The sequence below is a fragment of the Lepisma saccharinum genome, chromosome 9 (genome assembly GCF_977018435.1).
Source record: "Lepisma saccharinum chromosome 9, izLepSacc3.1, whole genome shotgun sequence".
Taxonomy (NCBI): domain Eukaryota; kingdom Metazoa; phylum Arthropoda; class Insecta; order Zygentoma; family Lepismatidae; genus Lepisma; species Lepisma saccharinum.
Window position 1 is genome coordinate 4,725,188 of NC_139237.1, and position 13,471 is coordinate 4,738,658.

Here is a 13,471-nt window from a genome sequence, read left to right on the forward strand (position 1 = left end):
CTAATTGTGTATGTGTGTGTGCGTGTATGGTTGTGTTCGCCATGGAGGCATATGGGGTTTGTGGACGTAGGCCCCACATATATGCGATCTCAACGATTTTTGGATGAAATGTGGTCAGCACCACCCTCTGACCGCCTTTACCTCTCAGAGTTGTCCTCGGGTACCAGTTGTGTGGACCCCAAAGCCATTCCATGCAGGGAGATTGCTTCAAATATTCCTCCTCTGAAATCAACCATCTCGGGAATCGTACGCGGTTCACTTGCATGGCAGTCTGAATTACTCAGGGTGTACCAGAAGTGATAGCTCAAACTGAAACGGTAAAAAGTGCACGATAGTAGAAGCAAGAACGTCTCAGTGAACATGGGGTTGCAAACGAAAAGTTTGCGAGATAATGGCAAATGTATGGTTACGATCCACAACAGACATAATGTTTTGTACATACTGTAAGCTTGTCTCCTTGAGCACTCTGAAATTTCTTTGTATAACACAGAACACTGCCGAACATGTAACATATGTACAGTGCAATAGTTATTGGTAAATATAGCAACAGTTATGTCTAAGGAGGTGAATTTTTTTTAACTTTCTTATTTGTTACTATGGTACCTCCCACATGAGAAGCATACGATGTGTACAATCAATCAAGTCAGACGCGAATTGTGACTTTACATTCGCAATTATCTCATAAACACTTGGTTTGCGACCCAATGTGTACTAAGACCGTTTCAATTTGCGCTATAATTTCTGGTACACCCTGTATATACACATAATACCGGTAATATTATTGCCAATAATAACCGTACAGGACCTCCCTAATGGCGCAGTGGTAGCGTCGTCGCCTTGTAATTAAGGGATACCAGGTTCAATACCAGGTGGAGGCACATAGTGGTTCGGATCCCACTTTAAACTGTAAGTCCAGTCCCGATTAGCCTTACTGTGCATAAAGTGGACTTAAAACACCAAATCAATCAATCAATCAATCAATAATAACCGTACACCAGTAGGAATGTGCTTACCTGGAGCTGGTCTGTTGTCATTATGGGGTAGGTACGCCATTCAACAGTATAACAGCCTGTACCCTTCGAGGAAGACTTCCCACCAGGTGGCAGTAAATGTAGGTCGGTAGTCGCTTCCATTCCTCCTGCGAATTGGTAGGGGGGTCTTCAAGTGCCACGCGGGCCACAATTTTATTCGGAAAAAGCAAAGAAGTATTGCGATGTCAGTTCCATGTACGTAAGATTACATAATTGATACAATACCCGACCTAATCCAGAACAATCATACAATCTACACTCTACAACTGTTTTATATGAATTTTAAGGGTAAAGCAAACAAGAGTAACATGTTAAATTAAAGATATGCCTTTTACACTACAATATCTTTCTTCTCACACGTGTAGGTTTCTTAAATAAATTCTAATTATGACCATATATTTATTAGTAATTATTACAAAATGCTGTTACTAAAAATATGAAAATTAAATTGACGGTTACATACTGACCAATTCATTTTTAAAAAATCATATAATTTTGTTTGTCTAGAATGGACATTGCAGGAATCTGAAATATCAATAACCTTACTGATAGTAGGTACCCACACATTGTGATTATCCGAAATAAACGCCTAACTTCGTACCACGCCGCTGGCACTTCTTGAATAGGTTGCAGGTACGTGAACACAAGGCTTCCTCGCAACTTACAGGCACCCGTGTGCATACACACAGTCTAGCAGTGATTTGCCAGTGGAAAAATTTGGTGTGAGATGTGTGCGCGTGTGTCATCCATCTATACCATTAACCCCGATTTCTTGGGAGGCATTCAGTGCCAGAACGTTTTCTTACAGCAATCCCTCTTGGGGAGTACATAGTTGGAGCTTATGGTTGCGCACTAAGGTAGAACATACACGCGTATAAGCACCTACTATGCTTTAACATATTGGTCTAAAACATGGTAATTTATTCCCAGCACATAATAAATGTTACATAGTAAAATCAAGGATAAAAATAAATGTGTACTTTTAAAAGTATTAAAAATCCATTTCTACTAGACTATAGAAAAATACCAGTATAAAAGCTATTTTGTTGTAAGTTTTGTATTGTATAATTCTCTTTTCAAAAAATTACATCGGCCGTCAATTCCTCTATTGGGAAGATTATATAAAACGGAATTCATTATCTGATTGATTGATTGAAATCAACATTTTGAACTCGTCACATAACACGGGGTCCAGCCTCCTACCGAAGCTAAAATGAAACATATGTCTCTGAGGAATAAAATCTCCTTACCCGGTTGCGCCGATTAGAGGGGATGAGGAGTCCACTTGCCCCACAGGTTTCGCCACTTTTGCCCCCGCACTATGCTAAACCAGGTGGCCGCGGTGGCTCAGTCGGTAACGCGTCTGACTACCATGCTCAAGGTCCCGGGTTCGATCCCCGGCCGGTTCAAATCCGGGAACTTTTCTAACGGTGGAAGCGGCCCCGGCGCCTACCCAGCGTCGAATAACATGGGTACCTGGGGGAAACCCTGGGGGGTAAAGGCGGTCAGGGGCGTGATGCTGATCACATCACCCCCACTCACGACCGGATCAAGAAAGTGTGGGGCGTTACCCCCACACCCCCTATACGCCTTCATGGCGTGGTGCTATGCACAGGGGAACACTTTACCTTTTTTTTACACTTTTACTATGCTAAACCTTATCTACAAAGGGAAATATACTATCTTTTCCCCTCAGTTTTATCACCTTGCTTGGAACCCAATCGCCGCCACTGTGCTTACCTAATTAAAAGCTGAGGCTGTAAAGAGGCACTCAGCACATACAAGGACAATGCACAGGACAATCCATGCAGCCCTACAGATCATTCTGCTTGCAGTAGGTCCAGACACCAGAGCATCGTTTCCCTGCGACATAGTTATCAGCGAGGGGTGTACTAAGTAAAAATGAGGTTGGCATTTGGGTGCCTTCTCAAAAGCCCTATGTGTCTCCCGACAGCGTAGTTGTAGTTGTAGTTGCCGCTTTGTAATAAAAACGTCCCTGGTTCGATATCCGGTTATCCTATATGCGCATAAAATGGACTTAAAAGAAAACTTAAATTCAAACTCAAAAGGTCAGCCATTACAGCCCTTCATTATTTGAGTTCCAATATATTTCACGATACTTTTCCATCTTTGATTAAATTGTTAAGAACTTGAAATTTACACATAAACGTCTCCACTAGGGTTTCAACGCGGGGCTCCTGACTTCGTAGCGTGTTAAACAAACTACTCCGCCACGGAGACAGGCGGTAAAAGAGATATAAAAAGACTCAACCTGCCGTAAATCTAAATGTATTTCTGATCTTTAGGAAAACAACGTTGCAAACCATAATAATTTGTTATAACTCATAAAAGATCATCATACAGATAATAACAATGCATAGCGCAACAGCCCGTGAGGACCATGGCCTGCCAACCAACTGCCAGCCTCATTCCCAGATGCCAAGGTGGCAGATCATTCACCCATTTACGGGGTGACGTGTGGTCAGTACGACGAACCCCCAGTGACTTTTGTAGGTTTCCATGACAGGGTTAATCTGCTCATTCGTAGCTCAGTGGTCCCATGCACAGGCCGAAAACTCAGGAGAGAAGTTGTTATACTTCCACCAGAAGACCCGCTTCCCGTAGCCGGAGCCCAAAGCATTACACCTTAGACAGCCATACAGAAAATCAATTACAATACTGAAGCATTAAGTTTAAGTAGGATTTTTAAAAATTGAAATATTTCTTTATTGAAGATTATGAAAACCCGAAAGTGGTCCAATAGCATGTATGTATAGTATTTGTATAAGAAATTAGCATATTTTCATCATATTTCTTTTGCACAACCAACATAAGACGCAACACCTTTTGTAATTATGGCCTCTTTTCTTTATTTATTACAATTCAAATATAAAGGTCCATTCTCTTTTCTAATATTGTGCTTAAATGTCAATAGTTTCTTATTATTCTTTTAAATGTGTGCTTCAATGTGTCATGAGCGTGTCCGAGAAGTAGCGAAAATCTTTGTTATCATATTTACTTCCTCGTGAACTGAACATGAACAGTTGTGGAGCAGATTGTAGAGCCAAGGGTGCTACACCTCTTAGGCAAGTTTGATTCGTTACACTATTTCAAAGTTTAACACAACAATTGTAATATTTTTATTCATTTCCAACTTGAAAAATGTCTCTGCTTCTGAACCGGGACTGATATGTGTGGATTATTATGCCCCACATTAAATCTTTTCACATGAGAATTCCATGTATTATGCAACTGTGCATTACACTGCATATATATATAATATATACATGGTGTTACTAAAGTTTGTTTCCAACGCTTAGGGGGTGATTCTACAAGTGAAACACAATAGTTCGTGTGACGAAATGCCGAAAACGGCACCCATTCGGAGTTATTGAAGTGGGAAAAAGTGGGAAAATTATGATTACAAGGAAATAGTGGCACAACGGCCAACCATATGAAGGGCGTTCCACAAAGAAATGCGGCATGCTCTATTCAAAAAACTACATGGCAGATGGGTGAAGATGCGCAAGGGATTCCCCAAAGGAAGCAAATGAGTCTGTGGAAGTCATGCGGGCAGGGAAGGATTTAGCGAGATGTGTTATCCACGGAAAGTGATATGTGGAGACTGACAACTAAGAAGAAAGCAAATATCCGTAGTGGACATCACCATTACGTAGAAAAACAAAGATGGTGGTGGTGGTGTGCTAGGTTGCATGTGTCGACATGTTCATTGTGTGCAATGTGGAGGTGCCGAGGGAACCACATCACAGACGATGTTCAAACTGTCTGCCATTAACTTCCACGCAGAGATGACAACACCGAATCAAGGATTGTCTAGTGCGAGCAAACAACCCCGCGGTGTCTGCTATCGTCGCTACGACGACATTTATGCGTGCAACGAGATCCTCGGCCGACACGACGGGGATATTAACCTTTCCTCTCTGTGAAGAATGGTGACGGGAACACACACTAAAGTCCAGTATTCTAATCCTGGCTATGGCAGGAGAGTATCACTGTGTTTTTCCTATTATACATTTCATCATTCATCTTAATTGTCGAGATTTTTCTACAAAATATAAAAGAGAGGTAAAAATAACCAAGGGGAAAGAAAGAATTCTCATTTACATATCTTTGAAAAATTGTGTCTGAAAAAATGTTACTTTTTTGTTTGTTATGCGTACATACAATATCAGAAGTATTGAAATCTATTAAGATACAAATTCATTTCATAGGGTCTGATTAAGATTGGTAAGGCCTGGAGATAGAATGAACGAAAGTAGGCGTATGAGGAGGTAAATGTATGAAATGCCAGAGACGAGTTGAGTTGCTGTTTTAAGTCCACTTTATGCACAGTAAGGCTAATCGGGACTGGACCTACAGTTTAAAGTGGGATCCGAACCACTTGTTCCTCCACCGGGTATCGAACCCGGGACCCCTTGATTACAAGGCAAAGACGCTACCACTGCGCCATGGGGGAGGCAAATGCCAGAGACGAAAATCAAGAAGACAAAGGAGAAGATGGTTAGAGGAAGCTAAAAATGATGTAAGGATTCTGAGAAGTAGGGGAAAGAGAAGAAACATATGGAACAGGTACAAGGATCCATAAGGGCAGTTGAGTCACAAGGTGAGGTAAATGTATTATGACATTAGTAGTCATAAGGAATATTTTGACCAACATTTGTAATGCTTGAATACTAATTAAGACAACTATATCTCGTTCAGTAAGGAACGAATTTCGAATAGAAGAGAATTCACGAACATAGCTAGCAATTCAACATCAAGTTCAACAATTTCTCACGAGATGTCCTTCATATGCTTTTTGGAGCAAGGACATCGTATTTATTTTCAAAGTCGTATTGTTAGTAAGAGTCACCTTTTTTATCAGAAAATAAATCTTGTTGTCTGTTTTTAGAATTAGCGTTTGCGAAACAATAGTTGTTAGACATGGTAATTAGTGAACCGCGACAATATCCAAATTTATTAATATTTGCAGTTGGGATATTTCTGCCTAAATGTCAGTCATGGACGTGTTCATATAACACATTCGTTGAATCTGGTAAAAATGCAGTGGTTTATTTACGCTTCATTTATTGTTAATTGTTGCTTGACATCAGTTCAAATCAAGAAAAAGAGAAGTAGCTATAGATAGTAGTTCCTCAATATACCATCCATTGTTAAAGGTTTCGGTTTTCTTTATTGTGTGTTTGCAAGTGAACAATTTTGCAGAAGTGCCGAATAGTTGGACAGAGGACCGGAAGAGCAGGACCGGAAGCGGAACAATCGAGATAGAGGAATGTGTGGGATGATGGACTCGGATGAAAAATACCAGAGGACATTGCACGAAAGATGTTTTCGTGAGGGACAAAATGAAGAATCATTGCAATTAGCATCGATGTAGGCTGAGGCACTATGCTAAGAAGTGATCGCAAGGCATCGAGGAACAGTTGTTGGTAAAATTACCGGGAACTCAACGTCAGGTAATAGAGATATGCGTGAAAATGAATGGATCGACATCATGTCTTTCCTTCCTCGGTCCAAGAGCTCGTAAGTAGAACAACTTTCTATTAAGTGACTCTCGTATATAGGTATCCAAGCGCGTATCCAAGCGTGTGTAAGGTAGATCTACCGTTGTGATACATATGTTAAATGTATACGAGTGCTCCGTGATAAAAGCTATCATCATTATGCATGTGCACACGACCTCGTGGTTGTAGGATTATGGCTAACAACGCCATTTGCTAAATAATTGACTGTCTTGTAGTCACCTGGTGCTAACCAGCGTGAATGATTTCGAATGAGTTGCTAAAGTCCGTACAGGCATGTGGGCAAAGATTGATACCGAAAGGGTTGATGTCCACCTGTTAAAGAATAATAGTTCATGCTAGAGTGTGTGCAATTTTTCAAATCTGGATAGCGCACGTCGTCCAAAAGAGTTATGTTCACATGGGTCCATTACTCTAAGTATCGGACTGATCGTTTTTGTCTTGTGAACGTGTTATTAAATAATTTGTGTATCCAAACACGTCAAAGTTTAAATAATTGACATAAAGGTCACATGCGTTTCATTAAAACTGGCGGTTGTAAAGAATAAATTTGAGCCAGTTAAGCACTGTAGCTTGTCGAAGCGGATTATAAGGTAAGCTAACAGAATATATAAAGATATTTTTACAGAATTGAACATCATTCTTGTAAGATTTTCTTTTGGTTTACCTCAAATAAACAAGCACGTAATTTAAACACTGGAAATCAGGATTTTATCTTTTTTTCTATTTTCCAAAGTTACTTGATTCTGTATATTCAGGTACTCTAATCTTGAAGTTTATTTTCAGCAGGGAAGAGTTCCGCGTGTGCAGTGGTCATGAAAAGGTTTTAATATTCCATCTTTGTAAATGTATTGTAGAAATAGGGTATATAGGAAGGCGATAACATAAGGTTCACCATACTCACATTTCTAAGCAACAATATACGGGGCCATGCAAATCTCTTTGTAATGTAATACATCTAGGTCCTGTTGATTTAGTCAAATGTGCGAGGTTCGATGTATAAGTTTATACTGAATAATCCTAATTTCATACCTTACAAGGGGTTCATGGTGGCTTTGTTGTGAATTAGCATGAAACTGGCACTATAGCTGTCATACTTTTGCATTCCTGGGTACACTCAACATTTGTAACTAGTGTCACAAGAAACATAAGGGAAATCGAGTAACAAAATATCTATTCGTTTGGCAGTGATTCTTTTTTAAATCGGAATGGTTCGCTAGGACAAACGCAATGCTGCGTAGCCGCGCACTACCTGACGGGTGTGTCCGAAGTACTGTGGTGTGAAATGTTCGAGTTGGGATTTTAGGTGATTTGGTCTTGGTAGTATATGAGGACACAACAGGGGAGGGGGAAGCCTCGCTAGCCTAATCTCGTCATAGTATCTTGTCACATAATACAATACACAGTAACTGTTTCTTTGCAGACAGTACAGTATACTTGAAGTTTAGCTGTTATTTTGGAAGAAAATATTAATCTAAAGATTCCAGTCATTTGGAACGACATCAAATAGAGAAGGATTATTTTGAGGAAATTCTGAATAATATTACACAAATACAATATATATATATATATATATACATGTCTACATACACACACACATATATATACACAAAGGTGAATAGAAAAATAAGGTGAATTTAGCTGTAAGTAGTTGTGTTTGTGGTGGGGACAGGACCGGAAAGGAAGAGCAGCCCTCAAGCAGTTTTGCTATACTTAAAACAGGCTCAACATGGCCATATGAGCTTTTTGCTCAAGTGTGGAACCCTTGCCTAATCCAAGATTTTTGTAAAAATGCCCTCGGGAATTTTTCAGAAAGGAAGAGAATTTTTCAGAAAGGAAGAGAATTTTTCAGAAAAGAAGTGCCCCTCAGAATGATTTGTTTATACTTACAAAAGGCACTTCTGTGAGATTGTTGTCCATAAATTTGTTAAAAATATGCCCCTCTTGGCCACACTTAAAACTAGGCTACCCACACCCATACACACCCACACCCACACACACCCACACCCACCCACCCACACATATTTACTTCCGGTCTACTTCCGGTTTACTTCCGGTCCACTTCCGGTCTACTTCCGGTCCACTTCCGGTTTACTTCCGGTCTACTTCCGGTCCACTTCCGGTTTACTTCCGGTCCACTTCCGGTTTGCCTACTTCCGGTTCACTTCCGGTTTGCCTACTTCCGGTTTGAGTTTAATTGGACACCAGGCTTATCTTGCATATCTAGTATTAAGATAATGTAAATCTTCTAGAATTGCTCTGTGACTCTCTCATTTCTTACATCATAAACATATGATTTTTCACCTATGAGAATGACGCTACATATGGTATCATCGGGTAATGCCTCGTGGAATTCACAGATAATTTTAATGTTTGTTCTGTCATTCACCACAACTTGTTTCCTTTTTGAAGTGTTGATTACAAACATGGGTCTCCGTGCCTTGAATTCATCTGGTGTGTAATACATATCCGTATTGCCCGTAGTGACCCTTTTGAAAGCCGAAAAAGCCTCATATAATTTGAGGAAATCATCCTTGGAAATGTCTAAATTGTAATTTTCTCTAGGAAAAACCTCATTTCTGCCATTTTTAAGATATATGTTCTTGATGTTGCAGTTATCAAATTTGCTTGAATTTTTTTCCTGATTATTGTGTCTTCCAGTCTGAAACAGCACCACCACAAAATCAGGCATGTCATATTGTATGCTGGAAAATGAATTTGTGGCATCAAATTCATAATAAGTACCAGTGGCAACCTTCTGTACGCATTGATATGTATAAAATTGCAGAGGAATGTGTGGATTTTTTAGGATATCAGCTTTGTATTTAAGAGCATAGCTGGCCTCATATTCAACAACAGGGATTCTTAGCTCCATAGTCTGAATAATGCATTTGCCCTCATCTGGTAGGGTATTGGGCAGAGCTTCCCCTGTAGGGTTTATTGCACTGTACCTCATCAAAGCATTATTATCATTTGCAGCTCTTCTAAATGTAATTCTTAACCCACCCTTCCACATAATTTCTTTGTAATCCGAGAAGAATCCTGGCAACAGGCGCATGGGGAACAGCACTGTGTGGCTCTTGGATAATATCTTATCACCAGCCTCAAATCCACCTATTTGATAGTATGAAGCCTCTGTTTTGGATAATTTTAATGTAGCCAAAGCTGTGGAGGTAATGCCGGGATAATCCACTCTGTTTATAACAACACCATGCTTTCTGATCTCAATTTCAGAGAACAGATGCGGCACAAAATTGTCCACCAATCTTATATTCGAATTTGCCGGATAATCTGTTCCATCGAGCTTTACAACATCAAATTTGATGTATAGATCTGCTCTGTGGGGGTGTATAAAGCCGTCCCCTACATCAAGATCAACCTCTATTTCTGTGTTGGGTTGATTTAAATTTGCAAATGTCCTCCTGTTTGGAGGGAATGATTGTAGCTCATAACTCTCAATATTTTCCATTGTATGTATTTTTATTTAAATGTTAATCTCTATGATTGCAGTTGTTGTGGCTCCAGCAAAATCAACTAATTCTTCTTTTTCATTAGTGACCATCAATTCAATATAATCTATTCTATTATGGCACACAGGAAAATATAATGTTGGGGATGGATTGTAGATGATGGGCTCCATGAATTCGGAATTAGGTTTGAATGTTGCAATGATGCCGGTTTGTTTGTGAGTGCCTATGCCATTTGATTTGGTAATCATACCCTCGGCCACATTACAGTGAATATTCAGAGTCTCTATGGCTAAGAATTTAGGTATATTCATAGCAGTGTGTTTGATTGCTGGTTCAAGTTTTGTGTTGTTCTCAAATCCTAACAGTTCTCCTATAGTACCCAGATCCACTGTTTCTGTAGCAGATACAATCTCTACTCTGTGAGTGACAGAATTTTGACTTAACACTACACCTCTGGGTAATTGAGCATTTAGAGTGGATAGATTATACTGCCCTGGAGTGATGACAATTTTTTGATCCCCTACTGCAATTGTATTGTTGTGGTGAGTAATATTAGGTATCAAGTACATGCCGTAAAATGCTCTGAGAGCTATTGTTTTGGGATACACTATGTCATCATGCAATTTGAGTTTCAATACTGAATTTTGGCTGGTGAGATGGAATACCCCCATGATGTTTTAAATACCACAAGGCCTTTTGAAAATTTTCAATTGATGGTTTATTTATTTGAGACATATATCTGAGAACAGATAAACACAAATGTCCGCAATTAACATCTTTGAAGTTTTGAACACGGGCATTATTGTAATAAAGATTAGCTGATTTTAAATATTTTATTAAATTTTCAGGAGGAACACCTCCAAATGAATCAAACACAAATGCCTCATCGTTTAAATATTTAAGATAACAGATCCAGTGAGTGCCCTGATTTTTGTACTCATCCAAATTAACAATGCCACACTCTTTGTTGAGTGGTTGTTCCGGTAAAGAATCAGACATGTACACACCTCTAAAATGTTTGATGCCCAGTGGCTTGATTAAAGCTTCAATATCTTGGTTTGTAAGCGGCTCTTGTTTTTTTTAAACTTATTCATGGCTCTCTTAACACCTTTGCCTTTTTTCTCCATGGCGAGGTTATGGCGCTTCTGCTCATCTAATTCTGCCCTATTCTTCTTGGCATCTATTACTGTTTTTGCTATGGCAGCTGATCCCCCAGCCAAGCTCCCAACAGCCCCGAGTGCTGCTAAGATGGCAGGGATAGTAAATATGAAACCCCCCACATGTGATTTTTTCCTTGATTGCTGTAATTTTTTTAATTGGGGGGTACTAAGCAACAATTTCATACCATGCCCCTTTGCAAGACAAGAGCTTTTTTTCTTCCGCTGCTTTTTGGTTAAAAGACTATCAATAGTTTTAAGAGATTTGAGACCTGCATAAGGTATTTGATACATAACACCCTTGGCCTTCATTGTAGGTTTATTATATACATATTCACAGCCCCCACCCAAGTTTTTGTTTGGTGCTCATAGCTATGGTGGTTCCCAATGCTGCTATTTTTTCACTTAAAGAAGCATCTTTGCTTACAAATCTACCAAATGCAGCCTCTTCTAATTTCTTGTCTGCAACATGTCTCTTGTCAAGATCAGAATGTGTGTTGTATGCTATGTCATGGTCTCTGCAAGCAGCATCTAGGGGATTAACACCAGGATCCCCTCTGTTTAATCTATGGTCCAATTTTGTACCTGGACCACAATACTGATAGCCTGGAATGTGTAGTTCAAATGGCAGCTTGTTTATAATGTCATTAACCAGGCCCCGGCCCTCAGAAATATTCCAAAATTTAGGTGGTAGAGTATTAATAATTTTTATGAGATATCCAATCCCCTTAGGGTCATTCACTATAAAATTAGACAATTTTGTGTTTATCATGTCCATAATTCCAACCTTTTCATTGTAAAAATTGTGGTTCCCAGCATTTTCCTCCCCAGCTATCACCAATAACCTATCTACAAGTTTCCTGACATCATCAACCCACACAAATTCTTTAGGCAGGGTGTTGTATTGTTTGATTCCACTGCCAGTCTTGATCTGTGACCATATGGGCTTGATTAAATTATTGTATTTTGCTCCACTGCTAGACTTGACTCTTTTTTGTGTGGGATCATTGTTCTGGTACAGAGCATCTGATTTTATTAATATTTCTTTGTAATAATCATAATCTTGATCTGTATAGCTGCCAGGCCTTTTCCTAGTCATCAGTTCCCACAATCCAGGTGTGCCGGGGTACTTAACAAAAGCACCTTTTTCTCCGAGACGAGATTCTGAATAAACAATCAGATCATCCCCCATAAAAGTTACTCTGAAATTGCCAATTCTATGTATGATACTGCCATCAAGCTCTGTGTCAGCATATAAGCCAAACACCTCATCTTTGTTGTCTTTAGGTGTGGTTAAATATTTTTGAGCAAGAAGACCCAATTCAATAGGATCCTGAGTAGCTTCAATTCTTCTAGGAGCAATAGGACTTGGTGTATGAATACTGGAAAGTGGGGTGAATGGATAATCTAATATGTTCCTTGCAGCTACAGGTACAAGCTCTGTGATCAAATTTTGATTTTGCTCTGTAACAGTTTTGATATTCTTACCTAAATTATTAATAGCATCAATTACAGGCTGTTCTGTTTGTTTGTGTTTTTCATAAATTCCTCGGTTCTGTGATTTCCATCCCTTAAATCTTTTTACAAGATAATCTCTTAACTTAAGATCATCGATGATTGGTCGTTTCATGGTTATTTATTTATGTCTCAACGTCTAGAAAATCGTTGATTTTATTTCTGTATTTGCCACCATTGGGTGTTCTTGTCATATCAATTGTGACAAACCCATAACTGTCCTGGTTCCAGCACCTACTGCAAAACTTGGAAAAATCATTGTAGCTCAAGTCCCCACCTACATATTCATCATGTATGTGTTTGAGGTTGGTATGGTCTTGATGAAACACACATATAAAATTGCTGTTGTCTCGGATCAGCTGCTTCGGTATTTTAGAAAAAGTCTGTGCCAGGTAGAAGCAATCTATGTTTTTGTGTCGGCCCTGTGTAAAAAAATTTCTAACCTTGTTTTGATTATCCAGTATAATGTCATCAAACACAACAACAGAATTATCGAGACATTCGTGGAGTGGCTTAACATCTGATTCAAAAGTGGCTATATCCAATCCATCATATAGCTTCATCAACTGCTGATATTTTAATTGTTCCAAGCTCTTAGAGAAGACATACAAGTGCCTGTTTTTCCAGTCTAACCAGTTGGGTGCCAATAAAAAATTATCAACCATTAGTGTAGTTTTACCACAAGCAGATGGCCCAACAATAAGACACCTAATATTATCAGGCAGCAAGTTGCCATTTCTCTTATTTTGTTGTTC

General features: G+C 39.3%; 1 non-coding gene across 1 annotated transcript; it reads right to left on the bottom strand.

The window, feature by feature from the left end:
• Positions 1 to 5,436: 5,436 nt before the first annotated feature.
• TRNAT-UGU (transfer RNA threonine (anticodon UGU)) lies at positions 5,437 to 5,508 on the bottom strand. The gene has a single exon. It is a non-coding gene; the product is annotated as a tRNA-Thr (tRNA).
• Between the last annotated feature and the right edge of the window lie 7,963 nt (positions 5,509 to 13,471).